Source organism: Dipodomys merriami, unplaced genomic scaffold (assembly GCF_024711535.1).
Source record: "Dipodomys merriami isolate MVZ:Mamm:240054 unplaced genomic scaffold, mDipMer1.0.p SCAF_2, whole genome shotgun sequence".
NCBI classification, from domain to species: Eukaryota; Metazoa; Chordata; class Mammalia; order Rodentia; family Heteromyidae; genus Dipodomys; species Dipodomys merriami.
The window spans coordinates 66,839,460-66,857,801 of NW_027203381.1; the positions used below are offsets into that span (position 1 = coordinate 66,839,460).

The 18,342-nt window shown below is 44.6% G+C and overlaps 1 long non-coding RNA gene across 3 annotated transcripts in view; it reads right to left on the reverse strand.

Moving 5' to 3' along the window:
* Positions 1-861: 861 nt before the first annotated feature.
* LOC138831650 (uncharacterized) overlaps positions 862-18,342 on the reverse strand; it is a 71,961-nt gene continuing 54,480 nt past the window's right edge. For all 3 annotated transcript variants that reach the window (XR_011373411.1, XR_011373412.1, XR_011373410.1), the window contains 2 exons: positions 13,354-13,500; positions 862-1,302 (listed from right to left, as the gene is read on the reverse strand). This is a non-coding gene — a long non-coding RNA (uncharacterized lncRNA). The remainder of the gene's footprint in view (positions 1,303-13,353; positions 13,501-18,342) is intronic.

Sequence of the window (18,342 nt, forward strand, 5' to 3'; positions counted from 1 at the left end):
TGGACCAAAGGTGCCTTCTATATGGTCCAAAATTTGCTGCTGTCCTATTCAGTATGGTTCAGAAAGGGACCAGATGAAGGCGGACATTGTAGACAGATCTTCTTGAGAAACAGTGGTGGTTACAAGAAAGAGAAAATGACATTAAAATAATAGCTGGTCCAGGTGCCTATGGCTCATGCCTGCAATCCTAGCTACTGGGGAAGCTGAGATATGAGGACTATGGTTGAAAGTCAACCCAGACAGGAAAGTCCAGGAGACTCCCATTGCCAATAAGCGGCAACAATTCAGAAGTAGAATGTGACTGAAGTAGTAGAGTGTCAGCCTTGACTAAAAAAGCTAAAGGACAAAGTCTAGCCAGTGAGTTCAAGCCCCAGTATTCATACAAAAACAATATCTGGTATATACTTACATATGCTTAGACTTGTGCATTTCTTTTTTATTTTGTAAAATGTGCCTCAAAGGAAAATAATTATAAGCAAATACTAAACTTTAGTTAGCATTTGTCCTGAATTTCTTAGGGATGCTTGTCCTATCTTTAATTTATTTTGCAATGTATTTTTTAAATGAGTTGATGTATGGATAGAAGGATGAATAGATACATGCCTAACAAAACATGTTTTTGCTTATTTGGGGGTAAGACTTAAGATGATGGTGATGATGATGATGATGATGATGGACACACATACATATATATATATATATATATATATATTTCAAGATAATATAAAGTAACCTAGCAAACATTATTTGTGAAAGGAGGAGGAGGAGAGGATAATAGAATATAAACCCTTTGCAAACGATACTATACCTATTTATGGAATTAGCGCAATGAAAACCACATATACTATCAATGTACTCTAGTTAAAATGTTTAAATATAACTTTATTGTTATTATTAAGGCGTTGTACAGAAGGGTCACCATTTCATAAGTCAGGTAAGGAGTACAATTCTTCTTGGACAATGTCAACTCTTCCTTTGCTTTCCCCAATTTCCCTCTCTCATCCCTGACCAGAGGTTGCAGAGTTCATTTTTCACATAGTGTATAGTGAATACCATGACTGCATTTGTTCACCCTTCCTCCCTCCCTTTCTGCACCCTAGTTAAAGTTTAAAACAAAAGAAAAAGGAAATATATGGGTGATTCACATCTCTAATCCTAGCTACTAGGAAGCTGAGATCCATGGGATATGCTGTTAAGCCAGTCCAAGTAGAAAAGTCTCAGAGGTTCTACCTTCAACATGCTCAGTATGGCTTGAGTAGTGGAGTGCCAGCCAGGCAAGCAATCAGGCCCTTAGTTCAAATCCTAGAACGAGAAAAAGAAAAAGAATATTCATTCATATATATATATATATATATATATATATATATATATATATATATATATAAATTTTTCAAATCAGTATAAACAGAAGTTTTAAGTAGGACCTATGCTTCTCTCTCTCTCCTCTCTCTCTCTCTCTCTCTCTCTCTCTCTCTCTCTCTCTCTCTCTCTCTCTCTCTCTTTCTCTCTCTCTCTCTCCTCTCTCTCTGTGTATGTTAGTCCTGGAACTTGAACTCAGGGCCTGGGCACTGTAGCTTAGCTTTTTATTTTCATTCTTTATTTTTCTCAAGTCTACCACTTTATTGCTTGAGTCATGGCTCCACTTCCAGCTTTTTGGTGGTCAGTTGGGGGGAAAAAGTCTCATGAACTTTCCTGCCTAAGTTGGATTTGAACCCCAATCCTCAGGATCATAGCTTTCTGAGGAGCCATAAGCCACTGACACCTGAAGCTTTTCAGGTTTTGCCACCCTTGAGCAAGAAACCCAGGGGCAGTGTTCAGGCCCTGAGTTTAAGCCCCAGGACTTGTACATGCTCATGCATGTGCACAGTACACACACACACACACACACACCAAATCCTCACAAACCTCATCACACACTTCACACAGAATAAAGATAAAGAAGTAGGAGTCCCCAGAAAGCCAAGGAAATTGATAGAAATGAAATAGTAATGAGAGAGATTTCCCCCACACACACCCAGGGCTGAGAACCGAACCCAGGGCCTTGCACGCGCGCCAGGCGGGCACCCTTCCACTGGGCTAAACCCCCAGCCCTTAATGAGAGATTTTTAAGTCCTTGTCTTTGATAACCCAGAAAAGAAATACACAAACAGTACACAGCAGAAAGATCTTCTGATCAGGACAATCAGTGTACATTTTGCTTAATGAAAGCATATGTACATGAGCTTCTTTGGCACCCATATACCATGGGTTTAAACTTGGTTTATGATGTCTGCAAGCGTCACTTGCATGTATGCTGCTAACAAACCAATCTCCTTTACACACAAGATTTAACCAGAGGTTAAACCTAGACAGAGTAGAACCTAGACAGCTTTTATTGTTGCTTTGAAGGAAGAAGAAACTGTATGGAATATAAGGACGAAAAGAGATTTGGCTATTAAAGTCTGAGATATTTTGCTGGGCTTCTGTGGCTTATGCCTATAATCCTAGCTACTCAGGAGGCTGAGATCTGAGGATCATAATCCAGAACCAATTAGGGCAGACAAAACCAGGAGATATGTATCTCTAACTAGCACAAAGACAGAAGTGAAGATATAGTTCAGGTGGTAGAACAGAAAGCTGAGCAAGAGTGCAAGGCCCTGAATTTAAGCCCTAGGATTGGTGCGAGTGCGTGTGCACCCATGCATGCACGCGCGCGCACGCGCGCGCGCGCGCACACACACACGGTCTGAGATATTTCAAACCAATGGGTCTTAGTGAAAGATCAGGTAACAGCATGAAGAAGTTCAAGATCTCCCCAGCTAATTTTCATTACCTAAAGCTACAGCTTGCTTCCACAAACAGGAATGAGAGAGGGGGACAGCAGTAGGTTAAGGGAAAGCTGATAGACAAGCTTGAGGTCATTTTGAATTTGCCCTAATGACGAGACAGCCCATTAGAGATGTTCTGTAGGCTGTTGTAAATGCAGAACCGGACATTTCTAATGTGGGTTGGAGAGTTACTACCACAAAAGCGAGTGCAAGTTACTTATAGCGAGGAAATGAGATTAGTAAAGTGTGCTAAAGCTGTAGTATGGGGGCAGTGGACACTGGACAGAGAAATCTATGCATAATGTGATAGGCAAGTAAGAAGAAGGAGAAGAAGAAGGAGGAGGAGGAGGAAGAGGAGGAGGAGGAGGAGGAGGAGGGGGGAGGAGGGGAGAGGAGGGGGGAGGAGGGGGGGAGGAGGAGAAGGGAGGGAGGCGAGGGGGAGATAGAGGAGGAGGAGGAAGAAGAAGATGGAATAAAGGAGGTCTTCTAATAGGAAAGCCCACTTTTACATCTTCCCCATATCACAGAGTGGATATTTCTGCCCTGTGGGCAACATAGAATGTATGTTTCCTCTTCAGCATGACAACAGAGAGAAAAGCAAAACAACACAGCCTTGGTGATGTTCATCAGACTGGCAGGAGAAGGTTTTGGAGAAGGCATCACGCGCTGTGAGAAAACCACATTAATCATCAACCCAGGAAACAGCAACACTCTACACAACCTTTGCTGTATATTCAATATTTACACAAAATCTGGAGGTTGAAATTCCTGTTGCTGCAGACAAGAAAAACATGGAAAGCTGCCAGAAAGAGAAGCCCTAGACTCACACAAGTCATATTTCAGTGCAACATTCTCACTTTACAGATAAGGAAACTGAGATGCAAAAATGACCAAGTCTGATGAAGTTTGAGTCCATAGCCTTTGCCATTCCCACATGACTGCACATTTCAAGTGAAGGGACCTGCAGTCTCCAGAACATATTATCAACAGCAAATGAACATCCAAATGAACAGACCCACTTTTGCCTCCACTATTCAACCATGTAAGCCAGCCAGAGCAGACCTAGTAGGGAGGGAGAAAGTGTACTGTGATCTGCTGAAAGAAGTAAAGGACAAAAGTCGAAGGTGATTTATCCTTTGCAAAGATTAAAAACCTCCAAGATGGAAGAAGCTGAATGTATCCAGCAGGGGATATTTGAAGTCCTTGGGAAGTTCTCTAAAATTGTCTCCAAGCAGTATCTCTGAGCTCCCATGTGGGAGTTGCCCAGTTATTTTATCATAAGTGTAATTTGCCTGGAGCCCAGCCCAGACTTCCTACGACAGAATCTCAAGGTGGGGCCCTGGAACCTGAACTTCTCACACATCTCCTCTGGTCTTAACACACACTAGAATTTAGGAGCCAGAAAACCAACATTCTTGACAGACAACATACAGTGTGGATCTAGATCAATGCCCAGGAGTCAGGGGTCAGACCAGGACCAGCAGCCTGCCTCCAATCCAGATGCACCATTTCAGTACAGGGGCATTGCTCAGTACAGCACAGTCAAGAATTATTGTTCTAGAATGATATCTCTTGACCATTTTAATTTGCAGAACCAGTCATAAAAGCTGCTCTTGTCTCCTAAAGTGGCAATTGGTGTCATCATGAGATTAAGAGAGTGTCCTTGCCGGGCTCACGCCTGTAATCCTAGCTACTCAGGAGGCTGAGATCTGAGGACTGCCGTTCAAAGCCAGCCCGGACAGGAGAGAGGACAGGAGAGACCGTGAGACTCCTATCTCCAATAAACCACCAAAAACCAGAAGTGGCGCTGTAGCTCAAGTGGTAGAGCTTTCGCCTTGAGCTGAAATGCTGAGGGACAGTGCCCAGGCCCAGAGTTCAAACCCCACGACCGACCAAGAGAAAAAAAGGTGTTCAGCCGGGCGCTGGTGGCTCACGCCTGTAATCCTAGCTACTCAGGAGGCTGAGATCTGAGGATCGCGGTTCAAAGCCAGCCCGGGCAGGAGAGACCGTGAGACTCCTATCTCCAATAAACCACCAGAAAACCGGAAGTGGCGCTGTAGCTCAAGTGGTAGAGCGCTCGACTTGAGCTGAAGAGCTGAGGGACAGTGCCCAGGCCCAGAGTTCAAGCCCCACAACCGACAAAAAAAAAAAAAAAAAAAAAAAAAAAAAAAAAGGTGTTCTACATGATTTATTTTATTTAGCCAAAACCCTTGTTCTAAATTTTCTAAGTCATAGATGCTGTTAACCAGCACACAGCTCATTTAAATACACAGTAGCTTTTTAGCCAGTTGAGACCTTTTTCTTTTCTGAATGCTAGTTGGAGGAGAAGGAAGAGGTGGAGAAAGAGGAAGAGGAGGAGAAAGAGGAAGAGGAGGAGGAGGAAGAGGAGGAGGAGGAAGAGGAGGAGGAAAACAACCAAACTACACGTGTCAGATATCCAAAGGCACATATATAAAGTCAGATTCCCAGGTAGATTACATTCAGCCAGCCTTCCTGTGTGGAAAATTGACCTGGCAGGCTCATTCTGTGCTGATCCAAAGAGCCCCAGTCTGGACAGCCTGGTAACAAAATCCCCTATACCATGAGTTCTGCTCTCAGAGAAGTCTAAAAGACATCTGAGCTGGGACCAGCTAGCCTAGTTAGAAACAGTGGTTCTCGGGCAGCCTGCAGCAGCAGCCGCAACAGCAGCATTGCCAGGAGCTCACTGGATAAGCCACAACTCATGCCTCCACCCAAAACCTACTGAATCAGAATCTGAATTTATCAAGACTCTCATGTGGCCCTTATGCACTTAGAATTTTAACACATTGTTCTAGATTCTTCCAGAATGAGTCAGGCCTCCTTTGAGAGATTTATCTACTAGAAAACAGCACATGCCACCCCATGGCAACTTGTTTTTTTCTTAAGGTGGCTATGCTGCTGTCATGGGAGGGAAAAGCCATAATGGGAAGGAAGGAAAGAAGGAAAGAAAGAAGGGAAGGAAAGAAGGAGGGAAGGAAAGAGGGCAAGAAGGAAGGAAGAGAGAGAGGAAGGGAAGAAGGAAAAGAAGGATGGAGGGATGGAAGGAGGAAGGAAGAAAGGAAGGAAAGAAAAGAGGGAAGGAGGGAGAGAGAAGGAAGGAAAAGAAGGAATGAAAAGAAGGAGGAAAAGAGGGAAGGAAGGAGAAAGAAGGGAGGAAGAAGAAAGGAAGGAAGGAAAGGAGCAAGGAACAGAAGAAAGGAGGGAGTGAAGGAAGGACAGAGGAAAGAAAGGAAGGAGAGAAAGAGGGAGGGAGGGAACGAAGGAGGAAGGAAGAAAGGAAGGAGGGAGGAGGGGAAGGAAGGAGGGAAGGAAGGAAAGGAGAAGGGAAGGAGCAGAGACAGAAAAACAAGAGACAGGGACAAGGACAGAGATGATCAAGAAAGGACTTCTGCACTTGGGAAGTTCAATAGCTCATGTTTCATTTTGCTCACAAACCACAGACTTCTGCATCACACCCAAGGGGTACAGCTCAGCCTCTGCCAAACCACAGCTGAACGAAAAGCCAGAAGGAAAACACTCTCTCTGACATGGCAAAGCCAGGAGCTCCAGCTTAGAGTCCAACCTTCTAACTTCATGCAACTATAGCATTTGGGAGCTAGCAGGGGCCTTAGATGTCATTTCCCATCCATCCTTTCACTGTACGGTAGAAATCACAACCTACCAGACTAGTGATTTGTCCAGGCAGCTAGTTAATGGCAGAGCTGGCTGGGATGGAGCCCAGGTCCTATCTCAAATACCCTTTTATTACATCAGGAGACCTAAGGAATCAGTGCAAGGGCTCTGCTAAGGCTTCTTGCAAAAGCCATCTCACAGACAGAAACAATATGAAATGGTACTTTTCTAATGCAAAGGTAACCTGATGCTGTGGTCACTACCTGTGTGGACAGGTAATCCCAAAGAGAGGCCTGCTTGCTGCTCTCCAGATTACAAAACCAGCTGGAATGTTACATGGAATATGAGAACAATCCTGAATCTTTGTCAACACTGGGTTGAACTCAGTACTACAGGCAGAAAGAGAGCTAACTTTTTTACTCTTTTCTTTCCAGATGCTTCTTTTGGACCTGGGCAATGTGCGTGAGAGGGACTGTCAGCTCAACCAGGAGCTCCTAACCCTGCCCCCAGAGGAAGGATGCTTTCCACATCTCCCAGTGGAGATCTAAAATCATAGAAACACCCAAAGGTGCACATATACTGTTTTTACCTATGTTCTCTGCACCACTGCTACCCAAGGCCAGAGATCATCTGAGTTAATTTGCTCTTTTATATTGGTTTGTTTTGGTTTGTCTGGGGTTTTGTTTTGCTTTTTGTTTTTGTTTTTGGCAGTACTGGGGTTTGAACTCAAGGCTTTGCACTTGCTAGGCAGGTGCTCTATCACCTAAGCCATGGCTCCAGCACTTTTTAATCTAGCTAATTTTGGGACAGGCTCTCACTTTGTGCATGGGTCCATTTTTGTCACAGTTCTACTATTTAGGCGTTCTGCTACATTTGAAATAAAAGGCACATGCACGCACAGCCAGATATTCCTATTGAGATGAAGTCTCAAACTTTCTCTTTTTTTTTGGCAGGGGGCTGGGGAGAGGGAGGGAAATGTCGGGCCTGAAGCCACAATCCTCCCAATTTCAGCCTCTTGTGTAGCTAAGATGACAGGTTCAAATCATCACTCCCAGATGTTGATTAAGATTGAATTTAATGCCCAGGCTGATCTTCAGCCACAATCCTTCCAATCTCGACCTCCCAAGTAGCTAAGATCACAGGCATGAGCCACCAGAACTTGCTCTCCTCTCTCCTGCTTTATGCTCTGTCTCTCCCATGGCTCCGCACTCTTACACTTTAGGGACACCAGTCAGTCAAATAAAGGATAGTTTTTTAAAATATATTTTTTTATTTATTGTAAAGATACTGCACAGAGGGGTTACAGTTACATGAGTAAGGTAATGAGTACATTTCCTATTGAGCATTGTTACCCCCTCCCTTGTTTTCCCACTACCATCACTCCCTCCTACCTGAAGTTGTAAGTTCGTTTTCAACATAGTGTCTTGTACATCTCATTGTTACCATGGGTCAACCTGTTGAACTTGAGCACTGATAACTGAGATGGCTACTAAATGACTATACGAATGGGCGGGAGTGCATGCAGTGTGGAGATTGTGTGGATACAGTTTGGACAGAGAGATGACTTAGATCCCAGACAGGATGGAGAAGGTTGGTAGAGATTTCATCCCACTACTATAAATATATGTGTTGTGCACCATAAAACATGAACTATTTATCTCTGGAATTTTCCACTTATAGTTTTGAACCATGGTTGATTGTTGGTAACTGAAACTACAAAACACAAAACCATGGATAAAGGGAGACTGCTACATGGTTTGATTGAAACCAAACTGTATAGTCGTATATGGCTAAAGTCACCATTAATTCTTCTCTTCAAAGAGATGCAGCTCCATTTGAGAATCAAATCAAAACAACAAAATTGTCCCTCAAAACCCAAAAGTCTCAATCAGCAACCCCATAAACCTAATTGCCAACACAAAACTCTAATCTGAAATGACCCAGAAACCCCAATGGAAAAATTCTATCTAAGAAAACCTGCTAAGGAAGGTGCTTCATCAAACCCAGCTGAACAAACTGGAATTCCCAAAAGTCCCTTTCTCTGCCACCTTCACAAGCCACCCTACCTTCGGTCTTCATGTCTCATGCCTACAGTGTCAAACATCAGCCCCATTGTCCTTCTGCCCATGAAAGGGAGATTTGTACATCAAGAACCCCAGGAAGCACACACCCCCATTTTCTCTCGTCCTGAGCACCCTGCCATTTATCTGAACTGAAAAAAAAGCGAGGGAGAAGCTTCCCGGCAGGGATGCAAGTGACGGCTATGTTTCCATGGCTCACTTTCCACTGTTCTCCGTGACCCCTGCAGGTTTCCCTTATGAGTTAGTGTCCCGGAATGTCTCTTTATTAGGTGTCTGGAGAAGTAAAGCTGTCCTGATGCCAGCACCCCACACTGAGGACTTTATTAGTTTTTTAATTTTCTGTCTGGGTGCCCCTGCTGCATCAAACTTTCCACAGCTGTTAGAAGCTATTAAGTAAGTAGCCTCATTGGGCCCTCTCCCCACTCCACCCCCTTCTTAATAACCTGGGAACTTTCTGGACATGCCACCACACGGTGCCTTTAAAATACAGATACTTTGTCTCTGGTGAAAAATGGCTGGGGAGTCCACATGGTGACAGGATGCTTTACCCTAGGAAAATCTCCTGGTCTTGTTGGTACCCTGGCTGGGAGCAGGCTGTCCAGGCCATCCGGGAATCCAATAGCAATGGGTGACATTAAGTAGAGAGAATCCATGCTCAGCCATTCTGCCCAGCAAGCAGAGGACTGGGGGCAGTCAGGACTGCTTTTAGTCTGACTTGGAATCTAACCCAGAGCTTGATGCCCAGTTCAAGGGGAAGAGCTACAGTGAACAAAACAGGGTTGTAGATGGTCCCCTTGCAGGCCAGTACTTCGGTTCCTGTCTACCTTAAGAATGGAAATGCAATCCCCAACCATCCCACAGCCCCTTCTTGTTGCATCCCTGATATGCCCTTAGTGGTGATCAGGACCAGGGTCCACAGTCCAGTACACTTAGTGGGAAAATCCAAAACTGGGAGTGGACACACTCAGAAACTCGTTGACAGAATGTGTTGTGAGACCAAGTAGCTTGTTCGTTCCCCAGAGCACGCAAAGATCTGGAAGGTTATTGGGAAATTATTCCCCCTCTTGAGACTGGGGAGAACAGATTGGGGGCGGGGGGAGCGCTATAAAAGCACAGAAAAGGCACAGTATCTCTCCCAGCCCCTTCCTGCCCAGCAATTTGCTTTCCAGAACCGCCTTTAGGCTTCTCTTTGAGGAGTCCTTATTTGTGGGGTGAATGGAAAAGCCCAAAGAGAAGAAAACCCTTTGGTGATACCCGCCTCCTGGGGAACAATTTTACCTCTGAGAGCAAGTTGGTATTTGGGGTTAATCCCTCTGTAGATTGACCTGGTTGAAAGCCCCCAGAGGTCAGGGGTCCATTACAGCTTCTGTTTACATATAAACTTCCTGGTCTTGGGAGACAATTGAGTGATGGGGGTGGGGAGCCAGGAAGAAAGGGGAATTTTTTAATTAAATGGCCTTTTCTCCACAATTAAAGTCAACAAAAGGTAGTGGAACTTGTACAACTAACATTTGATTTAATGGCTATGTACAAATATATTTTTCAGTCATTACATCCCAGGGTTGAAAGCATCATTAGCAACCCATTTTGAAATAGACTACTGGTGTATATTTAGAGGTATAGGTATATATGTTTTAAACAAGAAACAAGAAGAAAGAAACCATAAGGTTTCTGAAGCCAATGTGTTTGGTCAGGTTTTGTAGTTTTGAGAGGGGGGGAGGTCTGATTTGGTTTTTGTTTAGTTTAGGTTTCATTTTATCAGAGGAAAATCATCATGGAGACTTTATAAACCAGTGCTGGTGGCTCACACCTATAATCCTCTCCCTATTCAAGAGGCTGAGATCTGAGGATCAAGGTTCAAAGCCAGCCAGGGTATGAAAGTCTGTGACTCTCCAATTAACCACCAAAAAGATTCAAGTAGAAGTATGGCTCAAATGGTAAAGCATCAGTCGAGCAAAATAGCACCCACACCATACATTTTACACACCATACACACACACACACACACACACCTTATAATAGGCCAATCAGCTGATAACTATAGTATTAACAACAAATTTGAGATTGCCATAGTAGATATAAATATCTACCATTAAAGGTGAAGCCATTATAACTCCATAGGCAAAACAAAGGTATGCAGTAAGAGGGAGAGAAGAGGGTAGAAAAGGCTAAACGTGCAAACTGGTTAATCACGAAAGGGGCAGTTTTAAGATCTATAATATGAACAACTTTTTGATGATTAAGCTTAAAAGGCAAAACAGTTTCTTTGTTCATTTGTAAGAAAGAGATTTGAGTATATTCCAGACACATGTAAGCATCTAAAACAAAACATCCATGAAGAAGCACTGGAAACTATTACCCAAGACATTTACAACCAGATAAGAATCAGGTTTACATCCAAAACATGCCATAGTAAAACAGATGCAAAAACCTGACCAGTAGTTTTCATTGGTGTTTTCTAACCGATTGGAAGGGGTTGAAATGTTCTTCTGAAGTTTTTCCAACTATAAAAGATAATTCTCACTGTTCACTCTTGTTGAATAAAAAGAATTATTATTATTTATATTATTAGCAAACCTTTCTACTTTAAAAACTCTAAAACTAAGAAATCCTCCAAGTAAAGAATTTTGGGAAGCCAAATATTCACATTTTAAAAATGAAATTTGTTGGGCCTGGGAAGGTGGCTCAGTGGTAGAGTGTTTGCCTTGTATGCATGAGGCCCTGGGTTCAATGCCTCAGCACCACATACGCAGAAAAAGCCAGAAGTGGTGTTGTAGCTCAAGTGGTAGAGTGCTAGCCTTGAGCTGAAGAGCTGAGGAACAGTGCCCAGGCTCAGAGTTCAGGCCCCATGACAGAAAGAAAGGAAGGAAGAAAGGAAGGAAGAAAGAAAGGAAGAAAGGAGGGAGGGAAGGAAGGAGGGAAGGAAGGAAGGAAGGAAGAAAGAAAGAAAGGAAAAGAAATTTGTCATCAGGAGAATTTTTTAAAAAAGCAAATGAATGACAGTTGAAACTGAACACAAGAGGCTACACATGGCACCTCAAAAAAAAAAAACAGAAAAATGAGGGAGGGAAAGAAGAAAGCAGGAAGGGAGGGAAGAAGGCAGGAAGGCAGGAAGGCAGGAAGGAAGGCAGGAAGGCAGGAAGGAAGGCAGGAAGGAAGGAAGTCAGGAAGGAAGGGAAGGAGGGAGGGAGGGAGGGGAGTGAAGGAAGGAAGGGAAGGACACCAGCAAGACATTTTCTAACTCATTTATCTTCCTCCATAACTCTCACAGTCCTCTCATTCATCTCTCCTTGGCCCCTGTCTTGCGCACTTGGCTTTTTCTCTATACTAGGATGGTTTCCTGATATTTTCTAAGCTAAATTCCTCAAAGCACCTGCCAGAAGGAGATGGCTGTTTCAGAAGCAGAAATACAAAGGAGACGAGGGAATGGGGAGAATGAAGGCAGCAACAGTTCAGCAACAGAGCAGCAGACTCAGAGCCCAAAAGTTCAAGAACGAAGAAGGTTCCGGAATGCCATGGCCAAAGAAAGTGTTAGGAAGAAACGCCTTCCACAAAACCAGCAGCACTTCCACCGTGCAAGCACAGGTGCCCTCAGCCCCCTTGCACAATGACTTTTGAGAAGGTGAGGCATTTTGGCTGGTGACTGAATAAAGAAGGATTTCAGGGCCGTGTGGCAAATATCAGAGGTTGTCAGGGAACAAGCGGTGAGTCACGAGGTGACATCAGACTATGTTACTGACAAAAGCAAAGTCTAAACAATGAGCTGACCTTCGAGTTTCAACATGCCAAATGGCTGGACCCTGGGGTCTGCAGGAGACTATACCCCTAATCAGAACTCTTTCAGAGGAAGAAAGGAAAGACATTTAGGGAACACATGATCTGGAGCTGCCCTAGGCTAACCTACATTTTGCTGTCCCCAATTATAAATCTCTGCAAAGTCTAGGAGGTAAAGTCTACCTGCCCTCACAATGAACTCCAGACAAGGCTAGACTCCTGCAGTGTTTCTTGCTTCCCAGCAGATTAATAGCCACAAGGACAAGGAACAGAGTAGCCTGATTGAAGGGGTGTGGACTGTTCATAAGCTTCCCTGTCTTGCAGAGTCACAAGATTTATCAGCAACTTCAAGAGGGAAAGAAGGCCTGAAAGCAAACCAGTTCGTATTTTTCAATTCAGGTTTCCCCAGAGGTGTTCAGCCTTCATGCGATCTTTATTCTTCTAGACACCTAGGATATACACACCACAATGCTCTAAACTTTTGTAAGCAATGCTCAGAGAACAGGGCTGGGTTGCAGGCTTTGGTCTCTGGGATTAGAAGCCTGCAGAGCATGTAAAGCTTTCTCATCTCCACGGGATGACACCAGCAGATATTTAGCGAGGTGAGGTAATACAGGAATCCACCAAGGTGCAGCCCAGGGCCTGCTGAAGCATGTCTGCAGCCATCCCACAGAGAAGCAGGGAGCCTTTGAGTTTACACTGGCATAGGGCAGGCCTCCCCAGTCCAACTCATCTAGAACTCCAATGAGCATGGCAGGGAAGACTCTACTACAAACTAAAGGAATGGTAAACCCAACCCCAGCTCGGCTAAGACATGGGGAACCTCTGATTCTTTCTTCTGGTGCCGTCTCTGTGGCATGCATGTCCAGGGCACCGTGATTGAGTTTGCCTATTGCCATGGTAGTCATGGCCTATCTGAAAACCTGAGCATGAGTTCTAGTAAGGAAGGTCACTGGGATTCAAGCCATATACGGCATAGGTACCAGTAAAGCATCTGTCACTGGATGTAGCAGTATAGTGTAGACATGCACTCCAGGAAACAGGTGGCGAGTTCTCACCTGGGTTATCACAAAATCCTCCGAAGGCATGGCCTAGTCTCTTTGGTTTCCATATTGTAACCTGCTGGATATCTTCAGAGACAGGTAAAGATCTTTCAGAGCATCTTCCAGTGAGGGAGAATCAATCCATCCTTGGGCAGAAATGTCCTATAAGAAGGTCATGGTGTAGGGAGGAGGTGGTAGAGTTTAATGATTCCCATCCACAAAGCTTGAACTTCATACACCCAAGGCTCTCTCCTGAGTGAGCTCTAAAATGACACCTACTTCCCCTCCCTCCTTCCTACCATTCCTACTACATCTACTCACCCTTAACAGCTCTTTGTTTGTTGTTGTTGTTTTGTTTTGTGCCAGTATTGGGGCTTAAATTCAGGGCCTGGACACTGTGTCTCAGCCTTTTTTTTTGGGGGGGGGGGTCAGTCGTGGGACTTGAACTCAGGGCCTGGGTACTGTTCCTGAATCTTTTTGTGCTCAAGGCTAGCACTTTACCACTTGAGCCACAAGGCCAGCTACTTCTGGCTTTTTGGTCCATTGGAAATAAGAGTCTCACAGACTTTTCTGCCCTGGTTTGCTTCGAACTGCCATCCTCAGGTCTCAGCTGCCTGAACAGCTAGGATTATAGGTGTGAGACACCAACGCCAGCTTCTCTTTGGTTTTTAAACAGGCTATATTCTCACGATCCCTTGCTTTTCCTAACTCCTTGTTTTGTCCTTAATACTCTGTCCTCCAACAGGGTCTTCCTCAAATACTCAAAGGTCCCTCTGAGATGTCCCCTGTTCTAGATGAGAACACCTAGACACCTCAACTCTACCCAAGCCCAAGCCAAGACTCCTCCATTACCTACAATACTGTTTAGATACAGCATAGTCTCCACTGCCTAAATGTTTCAAACAATTTCTTTCCCTTCAGTGCCTACTACAAAGCCTGTCAAGTAGTCAGTGTGAAATTATGGCATAGCACAGATAGCAAAATCTCATTTGTGGCTTAGTTTTCCTCCATCTCTAGCATCTTAAGACTGAAAGTGAATGAAATCAGGAAAATGTCTTTATGTTGAAGTCTGAAAAGAATTATCAAAATGTGGGAATCTACAAGGACTTTAGAATCAAGACAAAGCATGGAATCTACCATCCTGTTTACTCTTCTCCTAAGAGAGCCAAACCATTTTCAAAAGAACTGAATATGTACATCAAATACCATTGTCCTACACAGGTCCCTTTAAGAAGTAGGAGGAGACAAAAGTGTTTTCAGCTTGGAAACTAGGGACTTCTAAGAAGGAAGAATTAGGGAGGAGGACTTAAGTGAGAAAAAGAAAATAAAGGAGAATGACAGTATTTAGGAGGTGAGGGAAGGCACCAAAGCCTTGACAATAAAAACACAGAGCTGTAAGTCATCCCAAAGTCCCTGTCAGCCAGGAAAGATCTGGTTCAAGAAAACAGGAGTGGTCTATGAGGCAGAGCATCTTCAGGATTGAAAGCTGAAAAAACTAGGCTGTATTATTGCAGTGCTATGGTTAATTTGCAGTCAAAAAAATACAACCCACAATTTATAAAAAAAAAAAAAATATCCCTAGAGCATTCCGCATGTTTCCCAAAGCAGAGGGTCATTGTTATGAACCAATCCACACAAAACTCTCTCATGCCAAAAGCAACAAGCTGAAATAAAGAAGGAAGAGGAAACATGAAAAGAAGAGCTAGTCAGAATGGGTTGGGCTTTCTTTTCCTCCAGCAAACTGGGAAGGAAGCAGAACTTGACACCATCCCAAAGGTGTGTTTCGGTGGAAAAAGAGCCAGCACAATCCTACAGGATATTTTCATCACTGAGGATTCTCGGAGAACCTTGCTAAGTAAACCTCCTATAGAAATCCATCCTGACTGCATGAAAGCACATCACACCTGGACATGGCCAGCTCTAAGCCTTGGCGATCTCTGTCAACCACTACCTATCTCTGAATGTCTCCCTACTGCCTTTGTTGTGTGTCCAACCAGGTTCTGCTTCTCCATGTTCAGGTATCTTTAACGCAAAGTCCTTTCTTACATTCAGCAAAACTCTTCCATGGAGAGTGGGAGAAGAGGGAGGGATCATGGCGGACAAGAGGAAGGAGGAAAGATCTACCAGAATGTCAACTCTTCTTCATGACAGACCATCAGGTTATGAAGACAAGCCTAATGTCTCAAAGTAAACATCCCTAATCCCTTTACCTTCTGTGACATGAGTTCCAGTCTGTTGCTTTCCAAGCTGGGAACATACTATAGGGGGAATGAAGAGCAGAAAAGCATCCTCCTGCTCTCCATGGGGCAGCCATCACTAAAGCTATGTCTCCACTCTGGTCTGTATTTCAGATGTATGGAAACCAACTTCTTGTCTCCTGTCTCCCAAAAGCAACTGAAGCTATGTGTTGCTCCTGATTTGACAGGAATCCACCGTGCAGGTACTGAAGCCCAGGCAGCTGCCACTGGGCTTGCATCACCCTTTGCCTCTCCCACTCCTTTGCCCCTCCCACCATCCTTTGTACCTCTCACCATCCTTTGCCTCTCTTATCACTATTTGTCCCTCCCACCACTGTTTGCTCCTCCCACCACCCTTGGTACCTCCCACCCATGGCCCCTCCCCATTCCCCCATTGTCATTCTGGATAGGCTCACACTGTGACCTCATCAGGGCCTCTCTCTCATCTCTAGTTCTCTATATATTCAACCCTTTACCCTCCCAAGGAGCTCCTCATCCCCCAGATACACCCCAAAGCAGCAGAGCTCGCAGAGAATATACCATGGAAGTCAAGGGCTCTGAGATTTAGCATCCCACTTAATGCAGTGAGGCCGTAGCCCCCCAAGTTTGGACCTGGAGGGCAGCTCTCTGACTAAGCGGGGTGCTGAATCACAAGGTTGCCACTACCTGCTCCCCAAGCTCTCCCTTACCTCTGGAGATCACTCTGGTACCTCAAAATCCACCCATCTCTCTTAAGAGCAACAAACTTTGTCCTTCCAAGGCTGTCTCTGGACAAGATCCTTCAGATAGAAAAGTAGCTGGAAGAAAGCAAGAAGACCCAAGAAGATCAAATTTAGACAACAACTAGGAGGAAGAGCTGATTCTAGAAGTGAAACCCTGGATCTTTTTTGCTTCTTTATTTTTTGAGTCATGTCCTGGCACAGAAACAGCCTTAAAATATCCTCTCTTGGAACACTTACAGCAAGAGGAATACATACAGCAAGAGCCAGTGGACAATCCCCTCAAAACCAAGAGTTTCTGGGAATTTAACAGTATCTGTTCTGCAGCTCCAGCACTGAGCCCCTGATGATGCAGTGGCATCCTCTGAGATGAAGAGACATCTGTGTTTGGGGCCCAAAGGATCAGGCAGCCCTACCCTGGGGCACTGCAGGCCCGCTGACTCAGGAAGAGCATTCCCACGATGACCACAGTCGGACTCCAGGCTGTTGCCCTGGGAGAGGAGAGAATCAGCAAGCGCAGAGCTGCCCGTGCCCTGCCCAGCCTCTCAGGGCAGTAGCGTAGCCTTGAAGCTGGCAAGCGCCCACCACTTGGGTGTGCCTGGGCTGGATGCCCAGCCTGCAAGCCCATCCAGGTCTCAATTCCTGGTAACACCCTCCTGCTTCACTCTCTCACATTTTGCAGCAGAGTCATCAATCTGGCTACAACCCAGCCTCAGCAGCTGATTGGAACCATGAACAGCAGGAATCTTCACCAGGCCAAGCCTTGTTCCATGAGGTTATTCAAATATGAATTTTAAAGCTATTCTTTCAAAGGATTCGACAAGTATAGTGTATCTCTTTTCCTAAACAAGTGCATCACATATTCTATATGTGTCATATTCCTCTAATGACCTGGGCAAACACTCCTGTGGACATTATTAAGCAAGTGTTTCCCAGGCATTTCATACATGTAGTCACAGAAACATTTGATGAGGGGGTTGCTAAGGGAAAGGCATTGCAAAGTATCAAGATTCTAGAGAGAGGACTGAGCTTTGTCCAAATTTCAGTGCTATATCATAGCTGTGTGACTGCGGACACGTTAATAAATGTATCTGTGCCTTACTAGTCTCTCTCCCTCCCCCTTTCTTACCTTTCCTTCTCCTCCTTTGTTTCCTTCCTTTTTCTCCTCTTCCTTCCCCTCATCCTCTTCCTCTTTCTCCTCCTCCTCTTTTTGTTCCTCCTCCTTCTCCACTTCCTCATTCTCTTCTTCCTCTCCCTCCTTCCTTCCTTCTTCTCCCCTTACCAACCCTGCTCAGTGGGAGCTTAAAAGAATAAGGAAGCACCAGTCAAGCATGTACCCTGAGCATGGCTGGGGCTAGCTTTCTCCTAGTTTCTTCTTCACCAACTAAACTACTTTTAACAAAAGTTTTCTCAGCTATTTCAGGGCAACAGTTCAATAGAGTCAAACAGTGTGCACCTGTGGGTCATGAGCAGGAATGGCATAACTTGGGCTGTCAGCAACTCAGATTTCCAGGGCAAGTGTATCTCTCCATCATCACCGAAACCTAAAATCATTTGTCTACTGCACCCATATTTAATGTAAAGACTGGGAAACCAATGTGAATGCTTCCCCTTAAAAAGTGAGGAGCTTCAAATCATCTTCTGTAAAAACTACAAAAAGAATTGAGTGAAACTTCTCCATCTTGTTTGTCTTTCACATCTTCAGGCAGTAAGTAGATGCCTTCCCCTACCACACCAAGACAGAGATAAAACATGCCTGAGCCAGGCACCCATGGCTCATGCCTGTCATCTTAACTGTTCTAGGAGGCTGAGATCTGAGGATGGTGGTTCGAAGCCAGCCCAGGCAGAAAAGTCCCTATGAGACTCTTATCTCCAATTTACTCACAAACCGGAAGTAGCACTGTGGCTTAAGTGGTAGAGCACTATCCTTGAGCACAAAGAGGCTCAGAGACAGTGTCCAGGTCCTGAGTTCATGTCCCACAACCAACAACAACGATGATGACAAAATAAATAAAAGTGCCTTGAAGGCTGAGTGTAGGGAGACCTCA